The 19,199-nt window shown below is 45.1% G+C and overlaps 1 non-coding gene and 1 pseudogene across 1 annotated transcript in view; both read left to right on the top strand.

The window, feature by feature from the left end:
- Positions 1 to 19,199, top strand: part of LOC103351033 (formin-2) — a 134,321-nt gene that overhangs the window by 63,809 nt on the left and 51,313 nt on the right. The window lies entirely within an intron of this gene.
- LOC127483489 (HIRA-interacting protein 3 pseudogene) lies at positions 5,456 to 18,560 on the top strand (annotated as a pseudogene).

The following is a 19,199-nucleotide window of genomic DNA, read 5'->3' as shown; positions in this document are numbered from 1 at the left end:
ACATTAACAGGGAGTTGGATCTGAAGTGGACAGCAGGGACTTGAATTGGCGCCCATATGGCATGTAGGCACCGCAGGCAGTGGCTTTAGCCACTATGCCACAGCGCCGGCCCCACCAGATACCTTTTTTATGTAGCAGTTTTCATTTTTTTAAAATATTTTATTTATTTGAGAGGTAGAGTTACAGAGAGAGAGGGAGAGACAGAGAAACGTCTTCCACTGCTTCACTCCCCAAATGGCCGCAGCAGCCAGATTGGAGCCAGGAGCCAGGAACTTCTTCCAGTCTCCCACGCTGGTGCAGGGGCCCAAGCGCAAGCACTTGGGTCATCTTCCACTGTTTTCCCAGGCCAGAAGCATAGAGCTGGATTGGAAGAGGAGCAGCGGGGACTTGAACTGGTGTTCATATGGGATGCTGGGGCCACAGGCATAGGCCTAGCAGCTTAGCAGCGCCAGCCCCAAATCTTGCGTATGTTAACTTGCCCATTCAGTGACATTCAGAAGAGAAGAATCCGTAGGTTTAACCTAATCTTGTAACTGGTGAGAAATGAAGGTAGAGAAAAGGAGAAAGAACTTTCTCAAGGACACCCTGTGATTCATTCAGAAGCAGAGCCAGAAATAGAAGCTGAGTCTACTGATTGCTAGTCTGAATGTCTTATTACTCATGTTTGGATGTTCAATGCTGTAAGACACTGTCTTAAGGAAAAGCTATTTTTGAGTTAAAGCCTTCACTTAAAAGATTTTCCAGCTTCTGTTTTTCATAGGTGTGCTGTTTTAATGGTTGAACATCTGGCTCTCCTTTGGTTGGATAAGGCAGATTTTCCCCAGGAGCTCTCATAGAAGCTCTTCTTGTGGTGGTAGAGTGACTCCAGGTAGACAAAGGTGTCAGTTTCTCAGTTGTTAACTTTTTTTTTTCTGATCTGCTGCCACATTTTTTTTTTTACCATGCTTTGCAGTTAATGTCATGGGTGTCTTGGAAATTACAGGAGGCTTGGGGAGTCCTCTCACTGGCCTTCGGGAAATTGTGTTTGACCTTCATCTTGCATGTATTTGGATCAGTTCATTGCCAGCTGCCTTTGTTGAAGCAGGTGATCATTATATCTATAAGCATCTTTTCTTTTTATACTTTAGAATGAGGGTTGCCAGCTCTGCAGGAAGGAACAGATGTTTCTGTGCTTTTTACTGCTTCCAAGTGGCAGGGAGAAAATTCAAGTGAAAAGTGATTTCTATGGCATATGGTTGTGTCTCTTTGGTAGATATAAAAACATTTTGAAATGAAGGAGACCAAAACTTTATCTTGTTCTAGTTGTTAAGAAACTGGTGATGTTTTAGGCTGTTGCATTTAAGTATTTTAGAGTTAATGTGTTTGAAATACATCTTCTACAATGTTCAGTAGAAAAATTTCCTTCTGAAATCTGAGCAGTTCCTTTACCCATTATGCGAACAGAAGCTTGATACAGAGTTTTGCAATTAAAGCTTAGACTTCAAACGTGTTAAATTTGTGGTGCTAAGTCGTCTTTCCAAAATCTATTATCTGCTTTTCTCTCTCTTTTTTTAAATGCATGAAATGAAAATTTAATGTGTTTTGAAGGTCTTAATGTTGTCTTCAAGCACATCATTTTGCAATTCATGAAAACATCAGTGATGCCCCTCCATAGCTATTGAAGTGTGCGGCCTGGTGGTCTCAGTCGATTTCTGAGTTTTTGTGTCTATATAATTTTGTGTTTGGCTCTTTGCTTTTAGTCATTTATTCTTTGAGCTATCTGTAGTTCCTCCCCTGCCCCAATTCCATATAATTAGATTTTTCTGATCAATTTGTTGTTGGCTTTTAAATCCCGTAATTATGATTCTAGCTATACTTATTACATGTTTACTAAATTCCAGGCTATATGTTGGTAACTACATAATTATCTCTAATCCTCACAATAGTCTTAATGTATAGCTGTCTATAAGAGAAAAGGATTGATGGGGATGCTTTTATTTTCCCTAAATACTACCTCAATGGGTTCTAAATTTTTAGGTTGAATTTGGCAGTATAAACTGAGAATGGGAATTCTGGTTTTTTTGTTTTTGTTTTTTAAAGATTTATTTATTTGAAAGTCAGAGTTACACAGAGAGAGGAGAGAGAGAGAGAGAGGGAGAGAGAGGTCTTCCATTCGATGGTTCACTCTCCAAATGGCTGCAACGGCCGGAGCTGTGCCGATCTGAAGCCAGAAGCCAGGAGCTTCTTCCAGGTCAACCACGTGGGTGCAGGGGCCTAAGGACCTGGGCCATCTTGTACTGCTTTCCCAGGCCATAGCAGAGAGCTGGATCGGAAGTGGAGCAGCTGGGTCTGGAACCGGCACCCATATGGGATGCTGGTGCTTCAGGCCAGGGCGTTAACCCGCTGTGCCACAGCGCAGGCCCCTAGGAATTCTGTTTTTAATCATTTTAAAGGTCTTAATGTTGTCTTCATGAACATCATTTTGGTCTGAAACATTCTTTCTCCTTGCTTCTTTAGGTCTGTGGCTTGGATTGAAGTCCAGTACCGCAGTTTAATGATATGTTTAATGGCTGCTTTATGAGCTGATAACTGGCCTAGTTTTAAGTGCATTTAAACATTTGGTTATAAGCCATGGGTATTCAAAATGGAACAGGTGCTTTTAGTGCTTTTCCTTCTGATTCTATTAAAAGTGCTGAAAATATACAGTTGGAAAATGATAGCAGTAGTTATTCTAACTACTATTATTCTAAGTATTTTTGCATCTTAGTTTTGCTGCTTAGCCAAAGGACTTTCAAGTAATTTTTCCTCATATTTATGAAAGTAGAGGAATAATTTCCAATGAATAATATTAAGATCCGATGAAACAGTGACTACAAAGCCCTCATAAATCTGTTTGGTATATAAAAGGCACTCAGTTGGTACTGACTGTTTTGTAAGCTGATTTATTACCTTAATAAACTTCATTGTTCAAAGCAGTCAGAGCTAAATTTGTTAGAAGAAAATAAAATGACTCTGAAATTGTATACAAAACTTGACAGGATAGGAATTGACTAGATACTAGTTTAAAATTTCTATTTCTTAGTGGACGTTTTACAAATTGCTTATTTTTCAAATATGTATCATGTTTCCTTTTTCTTTCCTTTTTGGTTTTAAAAGTAAACATATTTGTGTCTATAGGTTAATTTTCTTGGAGGTTTGTATAAGAAAGCACATGATGTGCTTTGATACATGATGGCTATGACATTAGGGGCGGGTGCTGGTTTGTAAAGCAGAGGTGGGGAAGAGGAAGAAGCAGCTGCCACTTCCTCTATATGTCTATACAGCATCTGTCTACAAAGGCCTGACTCTGCAGTCTTATTCTTCATTGATTTCCTTTATAAACTTTCTACTTTAGAGACACTAATCTTTGTACTGTTCTATGAACAAGCATTTCATTTTCCAGATTTTGTGTGTCTTACCATTTTACTCTCGTGGAACACAGAAAGCTGAAAAGGGTTGATGGAATTAACGTTTCCTCTTTGTTTCTTGAATAGCAAGACCTAATCGGCTGTCATCTCAGGGTCTCTGTACATAAGGTCTGTATGATACTACCTGTGCTTCTTAGATTTAGAAATTCTTTTGGTTTTCTTTTTGCCTTTTTCTCCCCCCTCCCTGTTTGCCTGATTGCTTATGTCTCATCTACTCTTGTATCAACCCACTCACAAATATCTATTCTGTCCTATGTTGTGTGTAGTCAATGGAATAGTAGAGAGTATATTGAGGTCTTGATGAATACTTGTTCAACAATTTTTGGGAGGAGTGATACAAGCAGATTGGTGGTCCAGGCTTCCTTTGTGCAACTAAAAGTAGTTGAATTTAAGCTGGAAAGTTGTGAGCTTTGATGGGTGGTTAAAATCAATGATTGTCATTGAGGTGTGGTTCAATCAGTGGTGAAGGTAGAATGCTACTTGGAAAGAACTTGTGTTGAGAGAATACCTATTTGTGTTCTGTAGGTTAATTTTTTTTTTTTGACAGGCAGAGTGGACAGTGAGAGAGAGAGACAGAGAGAAAGGTCTTCCTTTGCCGTTGGTTCACCCCCCAATGGCCGCTGTGGCCAGCCCATCGTGGTGATACGAAGCCAGGAGCCTGGTGCTTCTCCTGGTCTCCTATGCGGGTGCAGGGCCCAAGCACTTGGGCCATCTTCCTCTGCACTCCCAGCCACAGCAGAGAGCTCAACTGGAAGAGGAGCAACCGGGACAGAATCCAGCACCCTAACCGGGACTAGAACCCGGGGTGCTGCAGGATTAGCCTATTGAGCTGCGGCCCCGTCAAAGGGTAATATAGTTTACGTTGTGTAACTTTTGTCCAGGCAGGCCTGGAGCTGTGAAGTCCCCTGTGTACCTGCACTGAGCCTGCTCCTGCCTGCGTGCCAGGCCTCAGCCACAGCTGCAGCCCTGCTGTCAGGGAGGCACAGTGCATTTTTCAAAGCAGCCCAGGTGCCAGCAGGGTGCGCTTCAGCCTCTCCTTCCTCTGGCTCCCACCACTGCCTGCCTTGCCAGGTGAGTCCCCTGGACTGGGTGGGGCAACGTGGAGGACAGGGACAGCCTGATTTTCCCAGCCTAGGCAGCAGGATGGCAGCGGGGGACACAGAACAGGAAGGTGCCAAGCAGCACAGCTGATGCCACTTATGAAAGCAGCCATTGGGGGGCCCAGGGAGGCGGGGCCACGAAGGAGGGGAGTGGGGGGGCAAGAAGGCTCTGAGCAGGTGTGGCCATGGGGATGTAGGCAGAATCCTGGGAAGATGTGTTGGACTCTCAGGCACTGCATTCTGCGGAGCTGGACTGAGCTCACTCCCTGGTACCAAAGACTCAGGACTTCAGCCCCTTAGGGCAGGAGTCTGGCCCATCACGAAAGAATTCTGGAATGGTTCTGAGTGTGCTGGTCCAGGGAGCAGTTGGGGTGGTCCGCGAGAATTCAAAACCAGTGGTGGGGTTGCGGAAGGGACCCAGGGCCAGGTGGGGTTTGGCACTGAGTAAGAGGATCTGCTGTAGGACGTCCTGCAACCCTGCGCCTCTTGGACCTGCTGGATTTTTTCTGGGGTCAGACAGAACTACCATGGGTCTGGGCTACCTGTCAGGAGGGGCGGAGAGCGTCCCAGGAGGGGACCTGACTGGCTGGAGCCCAGGCTGTTGCCTCCCTGCACTGAATCTCTGCGCTGTTTCAAGGCTGCCCACCCATCATCCCCTGTTACGTCAAGACCACGCTCCTGGCCGCACTGCTGGCCCAGTGGCTTCCTGTCTCAGGTCCCAGTGTGAGCCCCAGGAGCAAGAGGCCTGTGGATTTGTAACTGAGTCTGGACCCTAAACAGTCGTGGCTTCCTCAGCGGCCCAGACCAAGGAGCACGAAGCGGCCGCGTCTCTGCAGGAGCTGTACTGAGAATGTGGGCCCCTCTCACCCGTGCCAAAACTGGCAAAATTGCTGACCTCAGCGGACCACAATGATGCGGGTTCCCAGGTGTGCGTTTCCCATGGCTGTGAAGGGCTCTGGGAAGGTGTTCTCAGGTGAGCTCGCTGTCCCCAGCTTCTTTCTGTCTCTGGTGTTTTTTCAAGAAAGTGATCTGCCAATGTCCTCTTCATAGGAAAATTGTGCCTCCTCTTCTCTCACCTCCTTGGTGAAATTCTTGGGAAAGAGAAAGATGTTCATTCCACTGCTTCATTCCCTGTGTGGCCACGACAGCTGGTGCTTGGACACCCAGAATTCTGCCTGGGTCTCCCATATGGGTTGCAGAGACACAGCTATTGGTTCCATCGTGTCCTGCCTTCTGATGTACATTAGCAGGGAGCAGGATCTTAAGTGGAGCTGCCCAGCCAAGACTCAAACTGGTGATCCAACATGGATGCCAGTGTTACAAGCTCTGAGTTAACCTGATTTGCTACAATGACAGCTCCAGGAAAAAGTTTTTAAAGACAAGTTAATATAGGGGCGATCGTAGTGGCACAGTAAGAAAATCAACCACCTCTGCTCCATCACCACACATGGGCACCAGTTCTAGCCCCAGCCCCCTCACTTCAGATCCAGCTTCCTGCTTGGGAAGCTGGATGCACTTGGGAAAGCAGTGGATGTTGTACCAAGTACTTGGGTCCCTGGCACCCACATGGGAGATGTTGATGAAGCTCCTGGAACCTAGCTTGGCCTGGCACATCCCTGGTCACTAGAGGAGTAAATCAGCTGATGGAAGATCTCTGTCTCTCCTTTTCTCTCTGTAACTCTGCCTTTTAAGAAAATGAATAAATCATTTTAAAAACGGGTTACGGAATAAAAAGACTTGATTTAAAAGGTTTTCCATTATTTTGTTCTTCTTCAAGGCGTACTCTAATGGTTGAACTGTTGGCCTTCCTCTGGTTGCATGAAGGGTGACTGCTGGCCAGGAGCAGAATTTCTCCAGGCAGCTCTCATGGACGTTCTAGCTGTGGCGGCAACTGCCGATGGACACAGACCCCAGCCATTGATTGGCTCATTGATTGTCCTCCACTTCCACACTTGATTCTTTTTTTTAAAGAACCTTTATTTACTTTTCTTTTTTTTGAAGATTTATTCATTTATTTGAAAATCAGAGTTACACAGAGAGAGGAGAGGCAGAGAGAGAGGGGGATGGAGAGAGAAAGAGAGTTTTCTTTTCCAGTGGTTCACTCCCAAGATGGTCAGCAGTTGGAACTGTGCCAATTTGAAGCCAGGAGCCAGGAGCCAGGAGCCAGGAGCTTTCTCTGGGTCTCCCACCAGGTGCCTGAGTCCACGGAACTGGGCCATCTTCTGCTTTCCCAGGCCATAGCAGAGAGCTGGATTGGAAATGGAGCAGCCAGGTCTCAAACCAGCACCCATATGGGATGCCGGCATTTCCAGCCAGGGCAATAACCCCCTGTGCCACAGCACTGGCCTACCCATTTTTTTTTTAGATTTATTCATTTATTACACTTGATTCTTGACATTGCTTGCTATTTTACAATTCTCTTGGAAATTACCAGAGACTAGGGAATTCCTAGATGTTTACTTAGGGAAATTGCTTTATGGCCTTCATTTTGTATGAATTTTAACAGATTATTCCCAACTTGTTTTGAAAGAAGTCATCATTTTATTCATAAGCATATTTTCTTTTTAAAACATCAAATGATGGGCTGTCTGCTCTGCAGGGGGGAACAGATTTTTGTTCTGCTTCTAGCTACGTTTCAAATGCAAGGAATAATTTAAATGAAGAGGGATTTTTTTTTAACTTTTATTTAATGAATATAAATTTCCAAAGTACGGCTTATGGATTACAATGGCTTCCCCCCCGTAATGTCCCTCCCACCCGCAACCCTCCCCTTTCCCACTCCCTCTCCCCTTCCACTCACATCAAGATTCATTTTCGATTCTCTTTATATACAGAAGATCAGTTTAGCATAAATTAAGTAAAGATTTCAACAGTTTGCTCCTACACAGAAGCATAAAGTGAAAAATAATAGATGATTTTTTAAATGATGATGAAATCAGATCAGACCTATTGTCATGTTTAATCCCAGTGAGAGTCAAGTTGGGAATTAATAATTTCTTTCTTTTTTTTTTTTTTTTACAGAATATCAGTTTAGTATACTTTAAAGATTTCAACAGTTTGCACCCACATAGAAACACAAAGTGAAATATACTGTTTGAGTACTCGTTATAGCATTAAGTCTCAATGTATAGCACATTAAGGACAGAGATCCTACATGAGGAGTAAGTGCACAGTGACTCCTGTTGTTGACTTTACAAATTGACACTCCTGTTTATGGCATCAGTAATCTCCCTATGCACCAGTCATGAGTTTCCAAGGCTATGGAAGCCCCTTGAGTTCTCTGACTCTTATCTTGTCTAGACAAGGTCATAGTCAAAGTGGAGGTTCTCTCCTCCCTTCAGAGAAAGGTACCTCCTTCTTTGAAGACCTGTTCTTTCCACTGGGATCTCACTCACAGAGATCTTTCATTTAGGTTTTTTTTTTTTTTTTTTTTGGCCAGAGTGTCTTGGCTTTCCATGCCTGAAATACTCTCATGGGCTTTTCAGCCAGATCGGAATGCCTTTAGGGCTGATTCTGAGGCCAGAGTGCTGTTTAGGACATCTGCCATTCTATGAGTCTGCTGAGTATCTTGCTTCCCATGTTGGATCTCTCTCCCCTTTATTTGTTCTATCAGTTAGTATTAGCAGGTACTAGACTTGTTTATGTGCTCCCTTTGACTCTTAGTCCTTTCATTATGATCAATTGTGAACTGAAATTGATCACTTGGACTAGTGAGATGGCATTGGTACATGCCACCTTGATGGGATTAAATTGGAGTCCCCTGGTATGTTTCTACCTCTACCATTTGGGGCAAGTCAGCTTGAGCATGTCCCAAATTGTACATCTATGAAGAGGGAATTTAATGGCAATTTTTGTGTCCCCTTGATAATGATAAAAAAAAAAGTCTACAATGAGATCGAGACCAAAGATTTATATTGTTCTAGCTGTTAAGAAACTGATGATGTCTTAGTCTACTGCATTTAAATATTTTACAGTAAATTTGTCTGAAATATGTATTTTTCAGTGTTGAATGTTCAACATTGCTTCTGAAATCTGACAGGTTCCTCAACACATTCACTGGTCCAGACGGTAGTTATAGGCCTGGCATTAATGTTTGACATATAGCATGTTAAATCTGTGATGCTAAATCACTTTTTTTTTTCTTTAAAAAACAAAGAATTTTTATGTATTGGAAAGGTAGAGTTAAAGCGAGGAAGAGACAGACAGACAGACATACACACACACACACACACACAGCTTTGATCAAATTTGTTTTTTTCCCCAAATGGCCACAAAGCTGGGGCTTGGCTAGACCGAAGCTAAGAGCCTGGAGCTTCTTTGGGGTCTCCCACATGGGTGGAGGAGTCTAAAGACTTTAGCCATCTGCTGCTTTTCCAGTTGTATCAGTAGGGAATTGGATCAGAAATGGAGCAGAGAGGTCTTGAACCGGCACCCATATGGGATGCCAGCTTCACAGGTTGGGGTTTAAACTTCTATGCTGTGATGCCGGGCCAGCTAAATCGCTTGTCAAAAAGATTTATTTATTTATTTGAAAGGGAGAGTTAGAGAATAAAGGAGAAACAGAAGGAGAGAGAGAGCGAGCTTCCATCTGCTAGTTTGCTCTTTGAAAGGCAGCAGTGGCCAGGGCTAGGTCCAGTGGAGACCAGGAGCTTCTTCTGTGTCTTTCCTATTTGGGTACAGGGGCCTTAGCATTTGGGCCATCCTCTGCTGCTTTCCCAGGCACCTCAGCAGGGCACTGGATTGGAAGTGGTACACCCGAACCTGTATGGGATAGCATCACAAGCAGTCTTACCACGCCACAGCATGTGCTTAACTGGCCACTGCTACACGGCTTTTGATAGGAGCCTTTCAAGATGCATTATGTGCTTATTGGTCTTATGGTAAAAACATGGTATGAAATTTGATGTATTTTTAACGTCTCAGTGATCTTCATGCACATCATTTGTATGTCTTCTGACATGTGTAGCCTGCGGAACTCAGTGTGCTGCTTCAAAGTTTGGTGTCTACAATTTCATGACTGTTTCTTTGCTGTCAGCCATTTATTCTTAGGGCTGTATTTAGTTCCCCTCCCCAGTCCCTCGTAATTTGTTTTTGACTTAATTTGTCACTGGCTTATAGCAGCTTATTTGGGATTTTAGCTAATATGTATTAGATGTATACTAAATGCCTCTGTGTTGGTATGTATCCTAACCATCTGTAACCTTACACAAGGCAGGAAGTACAGCTGTTCATCCTACTTTCCTCAGCAACCCAACACTTGGGCAAGTAAGCCAACTTGCATATGGGATTCAGCTGGTAAGTTGCCCATGGATATGGCTATGTCTTTAACAGGCAAATCTATTTCTGAAGTCTATCAAATAAAAGCAAGGATGTCAGTGAATATTCAGAGCACTAGCTCATCAATAAAACGTACAGACTTTACAACTGTCATTATGGGATTCTATTTGTCTTTGCTAAAGGTGTCTAGGTTTCATGTCAGCAGAGAATGCTTCATTCTAGGCATTCACATTTTCTCCAGGAGCTTGCTAAATTGTTGCACTGACATTTTTCATGGCCCAGGAGCATTAGAAATAGCCCCTGAATAGGTGAACAAGTCTAGTTAACTTCCAATATATGAATGAAAGAGTCATTCTTGTTGTATAGAATGTGGATAAATGGAAAGAGATTTATAGAGATGCTATCCTTTCCTCCTGTAGAATGGCTTCCTGAGTTCTATGTATGAGTAGAATTTTGCAGAATAATTAGGGACTGAGAACACTAGTTTTAACTAAATTTATCTTGTTCTCTCATTGTTTCTTTTGAATATGATTGGATCACTGTGAAGTACTCCAAAGTTTTAGTTATGTATTTTAAAGACCACTTGATGAACTGAGGACTGGCTGAGTTTTAAGTGTATTTAAGGATCTGGTTGTCAGCTGTGAGTATCTGCAATAGAACAGTTGCTTGTAGTGCTCTTCCTTCTGAAAGCCCAGTGGGAGGATGGTAGCAATAGTTTCTATAACCACTGTTATTCCAGGTTTGTTGTATCCTAGCTTTGACATTTAAGGGAATTCAGGCAATTTTTTCATATAAGCATGAAGACAGTGGAGTTATTTCAGATGAATAATGTTAAGATCTGTGTACAGATTGGATACAAAGCCCCTGTCACTCTGCTTGGTTCATAGGTTCGGACTGCTTCCTGAACCTGATTTATTGCCTCAATAAATTTCATTGTTCAAAGTGATCAGCACCAACTTTCTTAAACCGAAAGATGCTGAAATTGCAAACAAAACCAGCCAGGATACGAAGTGACCAGACAGTGCAAATATTTTTTAGTCCTTAGGGTTTTTTGAGGAATGATTATTTTATAAGTATGCAGTACATCTTTCTTCACTTTTAATGTTTGTAAGCATTTCTGTTTCTTTCTCAGGATGAGAAAGGAGGTTTGGAGAAGAAAGCCTAAGAAAGTGATGTGGCTGGGAGAATATGGGTAGGTGCTGGTTTGTAAAAGAGAGGTGGGGAAGGGGGAGCAGCAGCAGCTGCCACCCTCAATGTGTAATCCTACACAGGCTCTGGCTTGCACAAGGCCTACCCATGCAGCCTCGCTCCCCTTCATCAACTCCTGCCAGCAGACAAGCAATCCTGCTGGCTGCTCAGTGAGCCTGCACTGCTTTGCCTTCTCCAGGTCTTTGTCTTAGAGTCTTACCCTCTTGGAACACAGAATCTGTCTCAGGATTCAACATCAGGAAAGGGCTGGGTGAATCAGAGGGCCTCTGTTGCTTTTCCAGCTGAATCTGATTTCAGCTCAGTGTTGCAGTCCTGTAGTTGAGGTCTATAGATTATATGTGCTGCTTTGATTCTGAGGTTCCTTTGGTTTTATTTCTTGCTGTCGTCTGCCTTTTTCTCCTCCTTCACTGCTTGCCTGACCCCATCTGTCAGTTGTCTACTCTCCTATCCACCATTCACAGGTATCTATTCTGTGCCTTGTCATGTGCAGTCAATACCATAAGCATTAAGTAAGCTGAAATATAGAGGAATATTTGTTTTTCTGTTTTCCAAGGTTAGGGTGCGAGGGGCATAAGCAAGCTGAGTATCTATGCTTCCTGTGGACACTTAATGAATTTAAACTGGAAAGTTGTTACACATTTCAGTCCCTAGTATGTATGATGGTTTGTGAGGTGTGATTGAGTGAGTTATGAAAGTCGAGTGTTGGTTTGATAGAGTTAGTGTTGAGAGAACCACACCTATTCTTTATTCCGTAGGTTAACTGTATAAACAGTTACCATAACTCTCAGTTTCTACATACAGATTTAATTGGTAAGGAAAGAAGAGGCAACTGGAATACAGTGGTCCATTCTCCACTGCCATCCCAGACACATGAGCAGGGAGCTGAATCATAAGTGGAGCACATGGGACTCGAACCAGTGCCCACGTGGGATGCTTAGACACTAGTTGCTTAAACACTACTGAGCTATTTCCTTTTTAATATTATTCACTTAATTATTTCTAATTCCACTCATTTGTTGCAGCTATCAGGATATTTTTATGGCTGTCAGTAATATTGCTTTTGTTTTTTAAAGATTGATTTATTTATTTGAAAATCAGAGTTACACAGAGAGGGAAGGAGAAGCAGAGAAAGAGAGAGGTCTTCCTTCTGCGTATTCACTCCCCAGTTGGCTGCAATGGCTGGAGCTGTGCTGTTAATAAACCAGGAGCTATGGGCTTCTACTGGACACATGGTTTACAAGTATTTTCTCCATTTGTTCAGATTGCCTCTTCCTTTTATTAATTCTTTCTTTTGCTGTTGGGAGCTCCTTAGTTTTTTTTTTTTTTAAATATATACTTATTTGAAAGAGTTACACACACACACACACAGAGAGAGAGAGAAGTCTTCCATCTGATGGTTCACTCCCCAGTTGGCTGCAATGGCTGGAGGTGTGCCGATCTGAAGCCAGGAGCCAGGAGCTTCTTCTGGGTCTCCCCTGAGGGTGCAGGGGCCTAAGGACTTGGGCCATCTTCTACTGCTGTCCCAGGCCATAGCAGAGAGCTGGATCGGAAGTGGAACAGCTGATTCTCGAACCGGCACCAATATAGGATGCTGGCACTTCTGGCTAGGGCATTAACCCACTGTGCCAGAGCACCAGCCCCGAGCGCCTAGCTTTATGGATTTTTTTGTCTATTTTTGCTTGTATTGCCTGTGGTCTTGGGGTCTTATCCGAGCAGGCTTTGCTTATGCCAGTGTCTTGTAGCATTTCCTGAATGTTTTCCTCTAGGAGTTTGGTTTAGGTTTCAGGTCTTCTATTTAGATTATTGACCCATTTTGAGTTGATTTTTGTATAGGGTATCAGGTAGAAGTCTTGTTTCTAACAACTGCATATGGAAATCTGATTTTTTTTCCCCAACGATTGATTTATACCTTTGAAAATCAGAGTCAGAAAGAAAGGGGTGAAAGATAGATTCTGCATTCGCTGGTTTACCTCTCATCTAGATGTTTGCATTGGTTGGCACTGGAGTCGGCCTAAGCCAGGAGCCAGGAGCCTCCCTTGGGGTCTCCCACATGGGTGTCAGGAATCCAAGCACCTGGCTCATCCTCCATTGCCATTCCCAGGCCATCAGCAGGGAGATGGATCAGAAGCAGAGTAGCTGGGACACGAACTGGTGCATATATGGGATGCTAGACCCATAGATGGCAGGTTCACACACCACAGCACAATGCCAGCCCTGGACATTCAATTTCCCTCCCAAAAAACACCATTTGTTGAAGACTGTCCTTTCATCAGGACAGTCTTCATTTGTCAAAGATTGTTTGTAGATCCAAGGGTTAGTTCCTGTGGTTTCTATTGCACGGCTCTGCACCTCTGTTTTTATACACCTACTAGGCTGCTTTGATTATATATGCCCTGTAATATGTCTTTTTTCCCCTCAAAAACTTGTTATTTATGGAATGCAAAGTTACTGCACTTCAAAATACATCGGCAGGAATATAGTGATTCCTCTGTATCCCCTCCTGCTCACACTTCCACCCTCTTCCTCATCCCTTACCAATTCCCAGTCCCGTTCTCAACTAAGACCCATTTTCAATTAACTTTATACATAGAAGTCCAACTCTGTACTAAGGAAACAGCTCAATAGTTTACACATACACACATAAAACTGTTCCTCAACAATTGGTACAACGGCAACAGTTGGTAAAAGGATTGGAAACAGCAAGGCAGGAGCAACAGAGGGAAAGGTGAGCCCAGGAGGAGAGAAAGCTAACGGGGGACTCGGGGGACAGTGGGGAAGGGCAGATCCAAGAGGCAGGCGGCATTGGGTGTGACAGTGAGAGTGACTGGAGTGAGGATGAACCACTAGTGCTTAGGAAAAGAAAGGCCAGGACCCAGAACCAGGGTGGAGAGCACAGGGGGAGCTGCAAGGATAAGGATGAGAACTGCACCTTGGTGTCCACTGCTGCAGGCACCACGGAGACAGCCACCTGGCTGGGAGGGGGGCCTGCAGGGAGCACAGCGACTTGGAGAGGGAGGGGAGCAACAGTGAGGCAGGGGACAGCCTCAAGGAGGAGAGGAAGAACGCTCTTCCAAGAAGAGCTCCAAGAAAGGCAGGACACGAAGTGCGTCTTCCTCCTCAGACGGAAGTACAGAGCCCCAAGGTGGGAAAGCTGGTGCCAATCGACTTGGTTAGGACCCCCTGGCTGTGAGGAGGCTGAAACGCTACATCCGACCTGTGGTGCCCATCGCAACTCTCAGAAGCTGCTGGGCTCCTGTCGCTCCCACGAGGTGCGCCTGAGTGTTGTCTGGGCCGAGCTGGAAGCTCTGGCATGAGGGGTAACCCTTCCTTAGAGAAGTGCCGGGCCCTGAAGGGGCAGCAGGAGGCGGCAGCCAAGGTGGTCTCCCTGGACGTTGCTGACATCACCAGTGGTTCAGGCTGGCCACGCAGACACACAGCTTGGAACCCCACAGCAGCTACCCCCAGGAAGCTGCACTGCAGGACGGACCCTAGACTAGGAGGAAGGAGGGCCTCGCCTGGCCCCCACAGACTGGACCCACATGAGTGCCATCATCAGCAGTGACTGCGACAGTCCCTGAGCTCCTCACCCCCAGGAGGACCCTTCCCACCTGTCCAGATAGGAAGTCTGCAGAGCACCGCGAGCTCTGTGCCTGCATGGGGCCAAGGTGGCTTTCCCTAGACAATGCTGCAGCCCCAGGCATGCAAGCTGTTAGGACATAACTTCCTTGCTTTACAACCTCTTTCCAGTGTTCAAAGGGTAAAGCAATGTTTGTAATTACCTCAAAAAAAAAAAAAATAAAGCAGCATGTGACACCTGTGTTGACCAAGGACTGGGAGGTAAAGGGGGGGGGGGTCCGCCCAGCCTAGCCAGGCAGCAGCTGCGCCCCACCTCCCACCCCAACCCGGGTGCGAGCTGTAGGCCCCGCAGGCCTGTGACAGTTGTCAAGTCCAGGTCAGTGGGTGCTGGGTGGAGGGAGGATGAAGGCGCCTCTGACATCATGTCGTCTCAATCATAGCAGCAACAAGGACACTTGTGAGCAGTGGAGGGTGCTGGCCTCCACCACATGGGTCTTCCTGGCACTGGCCTGGGCAGCAAAGGACAGGATCCCAGAGCCACAGCCCACGTCCAGCACAATCTTGTCCTTGAAGTCGGCATGGTTCTGCAGGGTGGCGCGCAGGTGGATGTTCGTACTCCCATAGTCCTGCATCATGTTCTCCTTACTCCTTATTATGATCACATGAAAGAGTGATCAGTTTTATCAAATGCTTTCTCTGCATCTGTTGAGATAATTATAAGGTTTTTGTCCTTCATTTTGTTAATGTGATGTATCACATTGATTGATTGATTGATTGATTGTGAATATTGAACCATCCCTGCATACCAGGTTAGATCCCACTAGGTCCAAGTGAATGCTCTTTCTGATCATGTAGGATTTGATTGGCCAGAATTTTGTTGAGGATTTTTGTGACTATGTTCATTAGGGAAATTGATCTGTATTTCTCTTTCTTGGTTGCATCTTTTTCAGGTTTTGGAATTAAGATGATGCTGGTTTCAGAGAAAGAATTTGGGGGGATTCCCTCCCTTTGCATTGTTTTGAATATCTTGAGAAGAAGTGGTGTTAATTCTTCTTGAGATGCATTGAGAGCTCCTTTATTTCATTTCAGAGCTGCGCCAATCCTAAACCTTGCCAATCCGAAGCCATGAGCCAAGAGCTGCTTAGTGTCTTAAATGTGGGTGCGGGAACCAGCAATTTATGCCATCTTCGACTGCTTTCCCCAGCCATAGGAGAGAGCTGGATGGGAAGTGGAGCAGCCGATACTGAAACCTACACCCATATGGGATGCTGGCACTGCAGATAGCATCTTTACCTGCCAGGCCACTCCACCGGTTCTTGGGGTATTCCTAACTTGGATGTTTGGACTACTGTTGTTTCTGAAGCTGATTGTAGCTCTCGAGCTGCCATGAGTTTAGAAGTAGTTGGAGCCAGAGCTCAGTGTGTCTTTGGAGCTGAGATTGGAATAGTCGTTGGCAATGACTTTCACTGCAGATAGGACTAGAGTTGGCTCTTCCTGAGTCTGCTGCAAGTTCTAAGTATGGACATGTCACTAGAATCATGATTAGAATCAATTTTGGAGCTTATTTTAGTTGATACTCGGTGCCAAAGCTACTTGTGGAGCTGGTAGAGGAGCTAAACATAGAGATGTCCCTAACCTTTTGGTTAGTGCTAGAGCTAGCAATGAAGCTAGCTCCAGTTCTGGAGACAGTGCTGGCCCTAGCCAGTAAACTCCCCAAAGCCAGCTCTAGCATCAAACTTTGACGGGTATGGCAATGGTGTGGGTTATATTTTTATAGCTGGTGATGTAGCAAAGGTACCAGAGGCAGCTTTGGGTCACCTAAGGGAAGAATTGGTGTTGACTCTACCAGAGGCAGTAAAGCTGGTGCTGTCTCTGATGCCAGACTGGGTGGGGAATCTGGGGTGGGAGGTGGCACTACTCCTGACCTGGTGCCATACATGGTTCTACAGTTGAATCTCTGTCTGAAGCTAGTGCTGTTCTCAGTCTAAACATCACAGTCAATGGCTCCATGCTGGTGATAGAGATTTAGTGGATCTGGCTCTAGTGTTGTATTATCCACTGACTCTGCCTCTGCAGCTGGAACCTGGATGAGCACTTTGAGCTCAGAAGTCAGTGCCATGGCTGCGATTGAAACTAGTCTTCCTCTTAATCTGGTTCTGTCTTAACACTGGAATTGAGGTTAGAGTTGGTTCAAATTTTAGTGCTATCACTAGAGTATAGACAGGAGTTTGTGATAGAGTTGTTCTACTTCAGCAGCTGGTGGTGTAGATAAACAGACAGCTTCCTCGAGCTCTTGGCTGAAGCCAACCCAGACACATGGGAGTTGCATTGGAGCTAGACCTGGAGCTGACTGTATTTGAGCACCTAAAACAAAATCTGGTGGTGAAGGTGGCTGTAGCTTTGTGTCTTAAACTAGCTTTAAATCTGGAGAATGCACAGGGCTGGCTGAAGCTCTAGAAAGAGAGAGTGAGCTGGTTATGACCATGGCTCCAGTCTAGAGCTGACCGTAAACTCTGGTACTGGCGGTATTACTACTGTGGTAGCTGGGGATGCTGTCATCCAGGAAGTCATGCTGGAGCCAATTCTGGTGCTGCTTCTAACTCTGGAGACTGCGTCAACTCTAGGTCTGCCTGCGGATCTGCTTCTCAGGCCACGGTCCTTGCTAGAGCCAGCTCTGGGTCTGGGCCTGTTGTTATCTGTTATTCTACGATTGGTTTTTGAGGTAATTCCAGTTTTGGAGCTGGGCAAAAACTGATAATAGAGCTGTCTCTATCTCTAGAAACTGTAATGCCTTCTGGAGTTGTTTGTAGCCCTGAAGGTTTTGCTAGATTTGGTGGTGAACCTGCTTGTAACTTTGGAGTTGATGCTAGAACTGGTATTGAGATTGACTGTAGTACTGGAAATGACACTGGAGTGATTGTGGAAATCGCATCAGGATTGGACTGATATCAGTTCAGGAACTACTTTAAGAATTTCTCCAGGAGCTGAGAGTATGGGTACATCTGGCCAGAGTGCTACCTCTGATCCTGATGCCCATAATAAGCACTAACTCCTATGTTGTGGCTGTGCCTGGAGCTCCTGCTTTCTGTGGAGCTGGCACCAGCCATGGGTGGGCTCTGTGACTGGCGCTAAAGCTGATGCTGGAGCTACAGCAGATGAAATTGTTTCAAATAACAGCAAGTCTGTGTGCCTTTGCAGACACAGACTATATCTCAGTGTCTTTGAATGAAGCCAGAATTTACAACACAGCAAACTTAGCATTCTTAAACTGTCAGCCCCAGAGAGAGGATGTGCTGATCTTGGTCTCACCAAGTAGTCCCACACCAGGTGGACTCCTCTGATCTCCATGGGGGGAGATAAGTGCTGTCTTCCTGCTAATTTGGAGTCCTGGGAGATGCAGGGACACACCCACGCAGAGTTTGAGCATAAGGAATACCTGGGTCAGTGGCTGGCCCACCGGTAGTGAGAAAGGTCAATACGGGAAGAGCCTGGTGGTAATTCAGTGCTGTTCTCAGCTGTAATCCTCTGTGTGACTGTGATCTGCCCATTGATTTCTCTAAGCATCTACCAAGTATGCTTTGTCATGAACACTTGTGCTCAGACAAGTTCACGTGGGTCCTGGTGTTGCAGCTGAGAATGTGACCTCGTGCCTGCACATTCAAATTGCTCTCCATAATTTGATGACTTCCTCCTAGTGTAGTTTCCTGAGTGACAAGAAATGGCTACTTGCTAGCAGGGAGAGAAATCAGGCAGAGTGGCAAGTCCTGCCTCTCCTGCTTCCCCTCATGTCTGCTGTGTTGAGAGCAGGGTCAGGATTCATTAGGGGCTGAGTGGGGCCTTCCCCTGTCCTGTTGTCCTTTCCGGGCACTGTGGGAGCCACGACTGCTGGCTTGTCCACCTCCCTCTGACTCTCAGGGCTTACTGTCAGTGTCCCTGCAGCTCCTGTTTTCTCCAACAGGGCTCCAACTGCTGGAAGAAACTGAAAACCTGAAGGCGTCACTTTGGAAATGTGTGCAATTTGAAGTTTCACTTCTAGGCATCCATACTAAAAACTCGATATTCAGAAAGGTATGAGTGCCCTTCAGCATATTCTGGGAGTGGAAAATTGGCAGAGTCCAGGATTGCACAGCAGGGTCTACTGAGTGAGTTGTGTGGCTGATGAAGGTGCACAAGGGACAGGAAACCAACTGTTTTCACCGCAAGCTGACAGGAGATGGCAGTGGAGCACATGGCCGTGTTGTGTCCCCACCTAAGCAAGGCAAACAGGCCTACACCTCAGCATGAGGACAGGACAGGAGAGTAATTCGTGGAGTGGACAACACTTGTGAGTGAAAGGACCACATCATCCTTTATTTTGTTTTGCTGTCAAACTGGTCTGCTTGCTTTAGTGATGAAATAGTTCTTGTCTTTGTCAAAAATGCTGAAAGTTCAGACGAGCTGAGAGCTTGAATTTCATAAATCGTGAATATTGCGGACACTTGCTAATACAACACATTGTTCCTTGTAATACCACAAAATGCACTTCTTTTCGAAAACATTGAGATAATGAATCAAGGTGATAGTAAAGATTTTGAAAGTTCCACGTACCCGA

Source organism: Oryctolagus cuniculus, chromosome 13 (assembly GCF_964237555.1).
Source record: "Oryctolagus cuniculus chromosome 13, mOryCun1.1, whole genome shotgun sequence".
Taxonomy (NCBI): domain Eukaryota; kingdom Metazoa; phylum Chordata; class Mammalia; order Lagomorpha; family Leporidae; genus Oryctolagus; species Oryctolagus cuniculus.
This window is presented reverse-complemented; position numbering and strand designations above follow the sequence as displayed.